Below are 14,942 nucleotides of genomic sequence, written 5' to 3'. Positions count from 1 at the left end.
CACAAAGTAATGGAATGAACTTACAAGTTTCATTTAAATTCTTAATGGAAGCTAAAAATGATGCTTTATTCAGAATACAAATTCGATGTCGTTTTAATTTTATTTCTTGCAATTTGGCTGTATGCATTGGAAAGTATTTTAGTTTTTTTATACTATTAATTTTAATGCCCATATTTTGTTTGTTTGTTGTTGTACAATATTAAATGTTTTTTTAAAAATTAGCTAAATTTTTTTTTAAATGATGCTTTTAAAAAATTATATATATATATTTTTACCTAATTAAGTAATAAATTAGTGTTATAGAACATTTAAAACATTTTTTATAACTGCGGGCATGCTTTGATTTTGTTATTTGCTAGTATTTATAGTAGCAATAAAGCATTTATATTTTGTGGTCTAAAAATTGCAATAATAAAAATCTGTAATCTCTTTCTTGCAGTTTTGTACATTCTATTTTTATTTTTTTAATGTTGATAATGTGCATGATGAACTCTTTAAAATTTGTTTTTTAATTTAATAATTCATACTTGTAAAGATATATATATATAATTTTAGCTAAGTTTTTGATAAAATATGGCTTATTCTCTGTTAAGAAAGTATGATAAACCAAAAATCCTCAAAGGAATCATCAAAATATTCAATATTTTCTATTTAATAAAAACTAATTTTTGTTTTGTTAAAATAAGATTTATATTGAACAAAAAATTATATGCATAAGTTGATTAATATTACATGATTTTAAAAAGTACTCTTTCAATACATATATTTCTTATTCTAAATTATTAATTTTTTTTCATAAATGCTTAATACATTTATTTATGCATACAGCAATTTAATTCTTCTTTTAATGCTAAAAATCAGAATTTTGATTGAAAGTAGCCAAACTAAATTTGAAAAGGTAATAGAATCAATCATTTCTAATTATACGATTGGTGTAATAATATTTTTAAAAAAAATTTGTATTAAAAATTCTAATATCGTGGATAAATTTGTTCTAAATGTTGAATTTTCTACTTTTATAATAATGCACAGAAGTTGAAACTTTTAAAGAAAATTTGGAATGTAATTTTTAATTTCAAAAAATAAAAATTATTTTTTAATTTAATATAAAAATATTAGTGTATTCTAAATTAGTCAATAGAATTTTCAATTAAATTGTAAAATATCATTTGTTAATTTTTGCATAATATTTAAGTCATATTTTATTCAACACATACATTTTCTCAAGAAATTTTTCTTTTTCTTAGTTTTTTGAAGCTTAATTTCTTCTCATTTTGATTTTCAATAATAATTCATAAAATAAAAATGATTTGCTTCACAAGCATTCATTATTGTAATATACAAATGTATATTAGTTAACCAAACCGTTAACAAAATAAACATTTACTCCACCTTAAAAAATGCTATACTAACATTGTTTTAACTGATTCAAATGAGTGGATAAATACCAAGTGATGAATAGTTCTGAGATATTGTGTAAAAAAAATTATAAAGGATGATGAAAATCCTTAAAACCTATAAAACTTATATAGTTTATATACCTACTTTATCTTTTAGAATTAAGGTTTTGACTAAATTATTAAAAAAGACAATTTCTATGAGGATATAGAAAAAAAAAAATGTTTTAGGAAAAAAAAATTGGAAAATAATCTTTTTTGTTTTAAAGTAATGAATAATTACAATGGAATAATGAAATTGATCACTGTTTATGTTAAAGTGAAAAAAATTATTTACAATTTAGAATCAATAATAAAAATAATCATAATCTCTGAATCAAATTATCTGCAAATTCATTTGTTCAATAGGAATTTAATAACTTGGAGAATATGACTTTAGTCACTTGGAAACTTTAAATCAACTTCCATTGTCCCCATTACAAAAACGTAAAGAAAGGCTAATTTCCAAAAATAATTTAGTATTGATTCAATTCACCTTCAGTAAAAATTTTAAACTACTAACGCAAATAGGTTAAAACTGTCTGAGTGGTTTAACTTACATATATCAATTGGATCAATAAAAGAAATTAGATGGCAATCAACTGAAGGCAGATTTTATTCATTACAGAAAAAAGGATGGACAGAGAATGAATAATATCAGAAGGATCACAAAATATGTTCTGATATTGTTTTGATGAAGGAGTTTGTATGAAACCAGTATTTTAAAAATCAAAGTAGTTTTGTACATTTTAAATGCAACTGAAAGAACTACTTGGGCCATTGTATTCACAAAAGAAGAAAAAAGAAATCTTTTAGCATATGAAAGAGCAGTTGAACTTGGATATGTATCATATAATTGGGAACTTCTAAAGAGATAAAGAGAACTTGACAGGGAAAAAAAACAAAAAAAAAATTTAATGAACAAAGAGAACCACAATCATTTACAATTGGAATATATGAATAATATATTCTCAAGATATTGTATCAAAGCTGATAATCTATGCAACTCCTCTCAAAATTCAAATTGTACCTCTAAAACATGATTCTTATTAATGCCTAAACCACAGCCTGAAAATTGGAAGGAAAAAAACTGTAAACAGTATCTTTCACTTTTGTTTCCAATATCATTTTAAATAATTAAAAAAAAAAATCTTTCTTTTTTATTTAGTTAAAATTACTTTTTAAAAAATCGTCTACCTCATTATTATTCATTGTAACTAAAAAGAATTTAAATTAAGTATGTTAAATGTATAATGTGTTATTCTTTGTTTTTTTATTAATTTTTTAAAAATTTTATGAAATAAAAAAAATTATATGCTTCCCTCCCTTTCTCTCTTTTATCTTTATACTTTTTCTGCCTCTTTATAACATTAGCATATAAGATCATACAGTTTTTTTTATATGAATACAATTAATTTAAAAATAAATAACCATTGTGGATATTTATCCTTAAAATTAGATACCTGAATGCCATCACTAATCAACTCGCACTAAAAGAAAATTTTACTTTTGAAGAAAAATAATTATTTTGCGAATAAAAGAAACCTTGGTTAATGCTTCAGAAGAAAATTTCATAATTTCCAAATGTATTTTTTGAAGTTTTAAATACTAAATCTGAATGATAAAATGGTATTTTAACAAAATTTCGAATATGGCTGTGTTAATTTACCTAAGCATTTTTATTGAACAAATAAAATATCTTGAAGGGTACTAGAAATTGTGTTGTTTCAAGATGTCATAAGGAATTGTTTACCTCGTTTGTAGATTTTTCAGCTACTACTGCAAACATAATATTCCATTTTTTTTTTCAAAGATTATTGTTATCAAATAATATTATTGCTGTCATACTTTTTTTTTTTGTAATCACTATATTACATACAAACAAACGCGTAATGTTGAGTGACAGAAAAAACAAGTTTAAATTAATGACAAAAGAATAAATTCATCTTTACTTGATTAGTTAAATTTTGAGTCTTGGGAATGAAATGAATTTTATTACAATAATAAAAATTATTGTAGAAATACATTCTAAAATATTTTTTTAGTTTATTTATATTAAAAAGGCAATTGTATGATAATGAAATTGATATCAATAAAAGGATTTTGATATTAAGTTTGGAAAATGGTGTTAGTATCATTTTTGTACAATAATATATTTGGGAATTATAAAGAGGAAAACATCAACATTTTGTTTAGTTAAAATTATAACTGGAAATTTTGATGCATTGCATCAAAGCACACGCTTTCATCTTTTAAAGCATGTTTGATTGATTTTCAGTTTCTGGAGTCGGCAGTCTGTCTTATAACTCATGTTAAAGTATAGATAAATATATGAACAACTATATATTTCTTCAGTAAGATTGAAATTACAATTGCATATCTGTATATTGACCTAATGTCATTCTTTGATTTGATATCCACCAGAATGCAGCATCTTGTAAAATTTTTATTCATCTACTATTCTATTTAAAAGTAAAAGGGGTTTTTTTTTTCAATTAATTTTAATAAACATTATTTTGTTCTTTAGCATTTTAATCATCAAAATAAAATTGCTTAAATGTAGTTTCCCAAAGAAAGCTTATTTGCAGAAAAGTATTTCTTAGATAACGCAGTAACCGATGCTTTTATGAGCATAAAGAAAGAAAAATAGATACTTATGACAGTTCTGTAATTGATTTTTCCACTTCCATCTACTTATCTATCTCTGCTGCTTTTGAAAAGCTACCCCAATTTGCTTACGGCAACAAAACCACCGGGTGGTGGTAAGCAGATGCGCTCTTATCTAGTATCATATGTGCTAAAGTTGTAGGATTAACGGAATTTAATTACCTGTTAGAGAAAACTTGGTAAACAGTTAGAAAAGCTGTAGGGAATGCATATTTCTCATTCTTATAATGCGAGTGATTGATGGATAATGATTCTTTTTTATGGGATAATCAACATTTTTCCCACGCGAAACTTGATAATTACACTTTAATCCATGCCTGGAGATGGGAAAATTCAGTGAACTCATGATCTAATTTCCTTCAAACAAATGCCTTCATTTTATAAAGGCAAATGAATAAATTTTTATTGAATTAAAAAAAAGACAAATTAAGGAATAATTAAACAGACAGTTATTTGTTTACACAAATGATATAGCAAAGTATTTGACATTCGCATTGGTCTGTGAATATCCATTTTGAACGGATGATTTTTAAGTAAAGTTGATTAAGCCGAATCTATTTTTCCCTTGTAGCATATAAATATTACAAACACTTGATAAAGAATATTGGAATTATTATTACGATTTATTTCTTATTTAATACTTTTTTATCGATGTATTTTAGTCAGTTTTTGAGTTCGCTGTTTTGAGCTGCATTTTAATATAATTAATGTTTTGATAGCAATAATGGACAAAACCATTTTTTATACAACCATGTCGAATGAGTTTTATTTCAATATGTAGTATGTATAAATATATATATAGAGAGAGAGAGAGATTAATTAAAATTATAGTTGTAAATTTTGATAAATTGCCTAAAAGTACACATTTTTATCATCTAAATCACGTTTGCTAAATGTTAAGCTTTGGGGCGGCAGTCTGTCTTGTAACTCATGTTAACATATAGATAAACACATTAATAATTATATTATTCTTCAGTAAGACTGAAATTACGAACGGGTGTCAGCATCTTACTCTAACGTTATTCTGTTGATTTAATATTCATTAAAAAGGACCGAGAAGAGCTATTTGGAAGGCAGCATATAGCAAAATTTTTATTATTTTTATTAATCTGCTTAACGATGAAGATTTTTAACCAAAAAATTTTTATAACATGAGTTATATTTTCCCCTTTCTTGTTTGGTATTGTATTCATCAAAGAAAGAAATTGCTTAAAAGTAGCTTCTCAAATAAAGGCAATCGTTTGCAAAAATAAATTCAAGTTAAAATATCGATTTCTATTTATTCTTTTATTTATTTATTTTTTTTTTATTGGGCTCGATTTTTCATTCGGTTGACATGTCTAATTTTTCTGAAAAGGATGTTGAATTATTTACAAAAATTTTAACATGATTAAATTTATAGAATGGATGTTGTCTCTGAATTAAGTTAGAACATTTATAAGGCAAAAACATATTCGAGATTTCTGAAGGCTAGACCGTTCGACCGAAAGTTGGTTCCTAATTTGAATAATAAATGTTCACTAAGAAAAGTTTTTAAAATTGCAAATAGGTTTTTTTCTTTAAAAATTTATTGACGTTTTAACCCTTCGTCTCAATAACTTCGGAGCGTATTGTTGCATAGGAGTCATTCTTATGCCATTTTAAAATTCAAAATATTAATTATTCAGTGATATCAATTTTATTTCTGTGTAATTTCTTTTCATATTTTAATTAAATATTTGAAAATATTTTAAAGAATATTTTATAATAATACTTTCTAGTACCTTTGTTACAGGGTTGGTCTTAGAAAACGCGAGGCCCAATCTGAAACTATTTTCTATAATGCTTATTTCTAGACAATTTTTACCAGTTATATAAAATAACTTTTGTAAAAAAAAACACTTTTTAAAAGATATTCTAATTAGTGAATTAAAAGTAGATTTAAAAAAATTTTAATTAATTTTTTAAAAATTTTTAAATCATTGTTATTATTCCCCTTTGGCAACTAGCTGGTTTGCCTAGAATTAACATTTGCTTTTCAATTAAATATTTTATGTAACTTGCTCTCTTAATAGATTCTCAAGCAAAATGTTTTTAAGCTTCAAATTTTTATAAACATAGCACCGATACTATTATAGAAGCCTTTCCTTATTCTGTTCGTTCTTCGATGCCTTTCTCTAATTTTCTATCAGTTCCTGTAAAATGTGAACTTGAAATTTAAGCTGGAATTGATAAAACTTCAATAAATACATTTTTTAAAAACCAAACACGTCTTTTAAAAAAAATATGAGTTCAAAATTGAAATCTAATTTGTATTACAGAATATTTTAATAATTTATGAATTATATAAAAACATTATTCAATAATATTTTCTTTGGCCTCATCATAAAATTTTATTTTCAATTTTGCTTTCTGAAGGATTTAAATGTTGTAATATTTTATTTTATTTCAATAAAAAAAAGTACTTCTGTAAACGATTATGAAGTCTAAAATTTATTTTGTCCTTCAGGCTTACGAATCCTATTCAATAAAATAATCTTGATCATCTAACGTTTCCATCTTTTGCGTTATAAATCCTTGAATATCCTTATTTTAGGACAATCAAAACTGTAATTATTTTAGGTCGATCAATCTTCGAGAAACTCAGGGCATTGATTGAATATCTTCGAGATGGTCAATGGAATTCCGCGATTTTATAAAACAGTGACATTCAAATTGTCATAACTCACTCAGTTTTGGTCACAAAAGGGCGAACTTTTTTTATTTAAAGCAACAAAATATATGTAGAAGAATTATTAAAAGCATGCTTCATATTTAAGCCAACTCAACATGGGAAAATAAACCGAACCTTCATATATTGGTCATATCAGTGGGAGAAGGCCAAGATGAGGTATTAGGAGCAACAATGTAAATGGTTTCAGTTTCTCTTCAATAATTAAATACAGTGTTGTAAAATAAACTTAAAAACTTTTAAAAAATAAAAAATTATATGGCAAAAATTTTAGCATCATTAAAAAGATAATGTTTTGAATTTTAAGATACTGTACAAATTGTTTTTCTGCTATATTTTCAGAAATTATTGCAAAAACGCCAAATTTTTACAAATTTTAATTAACTGAAAATTCAAAAAATCCCACCGATATTTCAAATTTCCGCACTGCATATATGTGCAAAATTTGGTTGTTATAGATCAAACGATTTGCTCTACAGTACCAATACAAACACACACAAATTTATCTTTATAATTAGTGTAGATTATATGCATTATGTAATTTAAAAATAAAGTGTTTTTTTCTCATATTCAGTACCGGATGGCACTACTCATGTGAAATTAAAAATTAAGTAAATGGACAAGTTAATTTTCAGTAAAGTTATGTATAGTCATAGAGAATACAAACGTGCCGTGCAATTTTGAAACTCTGTCTCCTGAGAGAGTGAATAAAAATTCCATTACAGAACTTCATTTTTACAAACAGGAAATGCATTATCTATCCTAATTATAAAGATGAATGTATGTGTCTTCGTGCGTATGTGAGTATTTGCGTAAGACAATAAAAGTAACATATCTTTGATGTCTGGAAATTTCGCGGTATCACTGTTATATAGTTATATCTAAATAATTTATTTGGAATTAAATATAATCAATATTTTTGTCTTACCAGCTGATCACCGGGAGCGATATTTACTAATAATAAAGATGAGTATGTGTTTGTGCGTCTGTATATCTGGGTGTTGACGCTCTATTAATCAAACCGTAAGACTTATAGCTACCAAACTTAGTACGCAACTATGTTGGACGGATAAAATGTGCACTTCGGAGCAATGTTTTAAAAATTTCATTTAGAATTTTAATTAATTAAAAATTAAGCAAGTTCTTGATGTTTATTTCACTCGTTAACTTTCGCAAATATTACAGTATAAATGTTATTTTTATATATTCAGAATTTTTTTTTCAATGATTGTAATTTTTTGCTGTATAAATATTTTTTTCATATTTAATCAATTTTCTAAAAATATTTTAGGCACATTTTCCAGCAAAAATCTTAAAATTCTGAGCAAATATTAAGCGTATCAAGATTAATTATTCAAAAGCATAAGAATTCTTGATGAACACCAAAGTTATTAAATTTGCAAAAAAATGTTCAGTTTTCGTTTTACTGTGCGAATTATTATTCTGTCCTTTACAAAAATTATGACTGGCAAAGCTGATTTCAGGAAAGTACGCAATATAATTATCTAATTTTGCAAAAAAAAAAAAAAAAAAAAAAACTGAAAAATTTACATTTAAAATATTTTTAATATGAAGAAAAATGCCAATTTTTGTTTTGCTCTAGGTTAGAAATTAGATTGTATTGTTAAAAGACTAAATATCAAAGTGCATCCACGATGGTTAGTGGCGTTGGCAGAAAATAAGGGAAATGCATAGTAAAATGAATAGAATCATAGATGTCTTCTAATATTATATTTATTATAGACTATCTATCAAAATTTGAAGCTTATAAATAATTTGCTTAAGAAGCTATTAAGACCCAGTTACGTAAAGTATTTAATTGAAAATTTTAGCGGCCATTAACTTTGGCTAGCCAGTTGGTCGGTGACTAGTATTAAATAAAATGTTGCTATAGATATAACTCAGCAATAGAATGGAAATCACAAATAGAAATTAATGCTAAATAGAAAATGATTAAAACGTGTTTTTCACACTGATTAATAAACCAAACATACTCGTAAATTTATATATACTTTAAAACATATGCTTTAATTTTTAATTTACGAATGCACATAAGCTAGCCAACAAATGAACAAAAATTTGTATACTATTTGTAATAAGTAAATAGGTCACTATACTATTTATTTCAGTGACTTAACAAAGATTTATGAAAATTCTTTATTTGGTACAAAAAAAAAATTGAAATGCAAGAACATTGTCAGAAATAAATAATTTTTAGGACTTTGTTATTTTATTTCTTTTACTTATTCTTTATTGTGTACATGAACTCTTATAATGGAGACTATACCATAACATCATAACACTATTAAAAACATAAATATTTGATTCAACTACAATATAAATTTCGTGATATTGTAATTTCACTTTTTTATCTTGTAAACAACACAGATCTTTTTATTACATAAAAAATAATTGAACATTCATACATCATTATTGTCTTTTATTATTAGGGAGCAATTTTTCTTGTTTTTATTTCCTTTTGCGAACTTTTTATATAAATCCGAAATCCAGCTGATTTCAGATCCAATCGATATAACAGCCCAACAATTTAAGCGTCCTTGCTGAATTAATGATCGTAAGTTTGTTTTATAATTATTGATTTAATGATCGTAATTAATTTCAAGTTGAAAAACTTTCTTTCTACAAATGCTAAAGAAACTGAAATTGTCAAGAGAATCCGTAGATGAATATATAATTTTGAATTCTTCTGTAAATTATTTCACGAAAAAAACTATATTATTCCAAATGTTTCCATTAATGACATATGGATAAATACGTCTTGTTAAAATGGTGATTAATAAAGAAAAATGTTGATAGAATATCCATATCTAACATAATGGAAAAAAGTTTTAAAAATTAAAAAAAATACTTATTTTTGTGAGCATTTGAGCTCGCAAAAGTTAAAATAAAATTCTTAAAAATAACCCTTCAGGATTACAGGAGAATTCGAATTAAAAACAAATATCTTGTTTTGAATAAATTCAGTGCAGAATAATAATTTCATAAATTCACATTTCCTAGTTAAAAGGCTTTTATTTAAAAATTACTTTATTCAAATTTTATAGAAAACATCACTTTTATAATGAACCAGAATCCAATGCATAAAATGCTAATTATTTTTTAAACAAGAAATGCCTTGAAATTTTTATTTTCTGCTCATCAAAAGCTTCGCCACGGATCCATTAGTAAATAGCATGTTAAGTGGACAAGAAGTTTATAATTTCCGTTGCTGAAGAGTTATAACTTTCCGAATTCTTCTAAATTATAAATTCTAAAAAAGATAGAAACAATGATGGAAACAGAGAGAGAAAAAAAAAGCTGATACAAAATTAGTAATAACATTGAAAACGGCTTTGAGCTTTTTTTTTTCAACAGTGAAATATATATTGTTGCAAAATACGTTTAAAATATATTTCAAAAAATTTATTAAATATTGTAAGAAAAATTGTATGATAAACAAATCTGGTATCATTAAAAGGATATATATATATATTTTAATTTTATAATGCTATAAAAACTATTTTTCTACTGTAAACTTTTAAAAAGTTATCCCGAATAAAGACCAATATTTCGCTTAATTTTTAATTAACTAAAAAATTTTTTTTAATCACTCTGAAAAGCACATTTTTACCCACCAAACTAAATATTTGCCAAATTTGATTGATACATGTCAAAAAGGCCGGTTTGTAAAGTCAGCACATGTACAAACAGTCAGAAGCTTTTTCCTTATGTATCAAAATTTAGTTAAAATACCAATACATTTTCTCACTAAACATTCTTGCCAGCAGGCTTATGTGTTTTTTAGCAAAGACTAATCACTCCCTAGCCCCTTTTTTTAATGAGCTAAGAATGATTTATTGGATGTTTGACTCGCAGGGGTGTTTGTGGGACCCCAAAAAATCCCCTGAAACTTTTACGGACTTACTACCGACATTTTGGAGTTTCGAGAGGGGGGGGGGAGAAATGAAAAATTACAATTATGAAGTATTGAATGACCTAATTATAAAAGTTCATTGAATTACTTTTTTTGCAAAATTAAGACCTTTGAACCCAGGTCACGTGATCGCACATCTGGTCGAACGAAGTCTCTCCCTTTTTTTTCTGCCGCGCCTACTTGCCGAAAAGAATCCAGAAGAGAATGTCCGAGAACCGGGGGAATGAGTCATAACTCGCAATAAGGAAAGAACAAAAAAGAAGTTTTTTCCCCCTTTTCACGCATTATCACTGCCTTTGGAGAAAGAAAGGAAAAGTTTTCACCACACACACTGACCTTGCGTTTTCTGCTTTCAAAGCAAACAAAATTACCCAGATCAAAATAAATAATTCATTATTATTCCTACTTCCTTTTGAACGACGATCCCCGGAATTTCCGGGTATCGAAGTTCAAAATCCCCGGAATTCCGGGGTTTCCCCGGAGCACAAACACCCCTGGACTCGTACGGAAATGTCTGGTCCCAATACCCTTCTCGTGCCCCTTCCCCCTTTTTTTTCCCTACTAAATAGACAAAGTAGCTGTAAATTTTATGTTACGAACATACAATACCCTTCGTAAAAAGACTACTAGGATTTTTTTATGTTTGTAAAGGTCCATGGCAAGGCGGAAGAAAAATTAACCCTGTATGCAGGAAATAAGAAAGAGACCTTATGAACGTCGCCCAATTGGAAGCAATCGACTAAAGACCGATCCTGCTTAATTCTTGGTCTTATACTCAAGAATGTGTTTGATATTGTCGATATTAAACACCATTTTTATTTACTTTATTGCTGTTGTAATTAAGGGAAAAGAATAATATAAAAATAGATTAAAATGAAACCTAAAATATTATTATACTACGATATTTCGAATTAAAGGTTCGAATCACCTTAATATTAATTTTTTATATAATTTCTGTGATAAATTTGAAAAGAGAATATAAGTAGAGTCTATAGAAAATATAAGCCTTGATCTGCCGTCAAAGACATTTTTTTCCTTAATCTGTTCCATCCTAGCAGATAACAAGTGGTCAAGATCAATTACATGATGTCATTGATACCGGATAAGATTAATGTATTAATCATTGGAAGAAGTAATAGGATTTAATTGAACAAAATTAAAACACAGTGCCTAAAAATTTGCCATTGTAGGATATCCCTGTAGCGATGGTTCTAATTCTCTCGGAGAAAGCGCGCCAAAGTTTGATGTGCGTTTCATCTCCATGAATCATAAAATGGCCTTGAATGCGCAATATGACCCAGTTTCCCGCCTCTCGGGGAGCTCAGAGAGACATAACCAGAGTATTAGCTCCGAGGGACAGAGCGTGCGATGTTGTTGTGTGTCTAATAAAGATATATTTTTGATATAACCGAAGAGTGATTGCTTCCAAACCCTTACATGGAGTCAGATCATGACAATAACATTATGGATTAATCAATCCTCCTCATCCCCTTTCCGAAAACTAAGACTCCTTCATGGTTTTTTTTCTATCATTTTTCTTGATAAGTTTTTAATATCCTTCTATTGATAGCGTTTGAAAAAGTCATAACAATAGTTTTTGATGCAAATTTAATTGAATTTTTTATTTCTTAAGATTTGAAGTCTGATTGGAAGAATTTACTTGATAAAATCAAATATCATAAACCCCATTATGGGTTTGAAGGGGTTTATACATTCCAGCTTATTTTCATCAAATAATCTACAAACAAGTTCATTACATTTTCAGAGAATAAATGTAGATTATTCAAAGAATAGTAGTTGATTAGAAAAGATATGTAGAAATTTGTAGAACAATTAAAGGTCCATGCTACACATTCAGCATTAATATAACAATATAGGCGCATACCCGGCAGCTGAACATAAATGCTAAATAGAGAATCAGTCAATAAATATTAATTTTGGATTTTAAGAGGAGTCGGTGCATAACTAAGCAGGTATTCCATGTATGACATGGCTAGAGCCGAAGAAGAAACATGAGCTCTAATGTTAGCTAACTATTTTATATATAGACACCGCGTTCCCCAATGATATAAGTAGACTGTTTTGTTTCACATTGAAAACACATTTACATTATAAGGATGATTATTGTTAGATGTATACTTTGGAAACGAAATCGAAATAATTAGGGATGTACCAGCTGCTTTCGTTGACCAGCTGGTCTGTCCATCATATATTTAGTATTACTTTAATTATGTCAATTAAAGTATTTGCAATAAATTTAATTTTTGTTAAATTAATGCATGAATTGAAAAAAAAAAAAAATAACAAGTTATATATAGTTGTAAATTATTATAAAAAATACTGTTTATGAGATTTTTTTTGAGAATTATTTTTTAAAACTTAATTTTAGTTTAATTCTTCTTTAATTCTTAGTTTTTTTATGACAATAACTGTTTAAGCAAACTATAATATATAAATAATTAACATAACCTTCGAAAAGAATTATCTTGCAGTTGATAGAAGACTTATTTAATGATTCAGCTAAGAAGTAAATATATTAAAACTAATAGAAAGTTAATTTTTAAAATTGACGTTTATTAAATGATAGAAAAAAGCCATAAAAAGCTGGTCAAATAAAAAAATCAACTGTATTTTATTAGGAAAAAAAAAAGATGATGCTCCAGTTATACCTAATTTTTAATTTTATTTTAACCTAAAATAAATTAAATAAAATAAATAAAAAATAAATAATGGAAATGAAAATAATAAAGTAGATTTGAATCTTCATCCAAAATATTATAGAAAGCCAAGATAGTAGATTTTAATTGTTTAGTTTTATATTATCTTTAAAAAATTAAAATGACAATAATATGTGCATAACATTGTATTGGATATCACTGCAATGTGCTCATATAGAAGTATAGTTTACTACACCAATGAAAAATATTTTTGAAAAATATGTTTAAAAGTATTTTGAAAAATACTAAGATCAAAGAAGAAAAATATTGAATGGAATTAAAAAAAAAAAAAGAAAAGATAATTGAAAAACTAATTTTTTTTTAATTTAAAATGTTTTTGGTCAGCGATATATTTTGAATTTATAAAGAAAATGCTGGAATTTTGTTAATTTTTTATTAAAATTTTAATTTAATTTTTGAAACAAGATTTGTTAATATTGCTATCTAAGAAATAGCTACTTGCCAGCCAAATTTGGAAGCTCTAAGTCCAACAACCTGCCTTGAAAGATGCAATTTATTGATAGCATGCCAGCCTATAAATTTTATAATATTAAAAGTATGAATAATTTTATTTCATATTTTTTAACAAAGAAAAATCATTCAGATTTGATTGAAAAATGAAAATGATTTGTCTTTCATTTACGCTATTGGTGAAAATCAAAATTTAAAAATTTGTTAAAATAAAGAATATCATATGATTTTATAATTAAAAAAGATATATGTCTAAATATACTTTTACTTTAAAGATGAATTAAAATCTTTTTTTTTTAATTTGGAAACATTTTCGAAAGTTATTGCAGAAAAACTTCAAACTTTTTCGCTGTTTTTAAATAATAAAAATTAAAAAATTGCTCTACCAAGCATTACAGTTTCCTACCCTCCAAAACATATTTATTCTTCTCTGCATACACACGTGCACGTTTTCTTTTATTAGAAAAAAAATTTGCATATAGTAAAAAATTTATATATATATTATATAGAAAGTCCTTGCAGTGAAATGTTATTTCGAATCGCAATAACATAAAAGCATTTATTTATTCAAATTTCGCATGAAAATATTTCTATTATTATCAACTGTTGGAGACGTTTTCTTTCAAATGAAAAATACTTATACAATAATAAAATAAATAAAAAATAATAAATAAATACATTTATATTTTCAATAAGTTATTTAATAAATAATAATTTTTAACAAATGACTTATAAAAATTCTTAATAAATAAATACATTTTAATAATAATAAAGAATTTATTTACATCAAAATCAATTTAAAATAAAAAAAAATTATCAGATGAATTTCTGAAAGAGTGTAAAAGAAACGAGTAAAGTTTCAGAAAGAGTAAAAGAAACGAAACAGTTTGACGATTCCAAGTTTTGGCGGAATAAAATAAAAAACAAAATCGCGTAATAGGAAATGAAAAAGATTGGCATAATTCGCCACAAATGTGCTTATTTGCCAAATCTTATAACCCCTATTA

Source organism: Argiope bruennichi, chromosome 8 (genome assembly GCF_947563725.1).
Source record: "Argiope bruennichi chromosome 8, qqArgBrue1.1, whole genome shotgun sequence".
Lineage (NCBI taxonomy): Eukaryota > Metazoa > Arthropoda > Arachnida > Araneae > Araneidae > Argiope > Argiope bruennichi.
Note: the sequence above shows the minus strand (reverse complement) of the source record.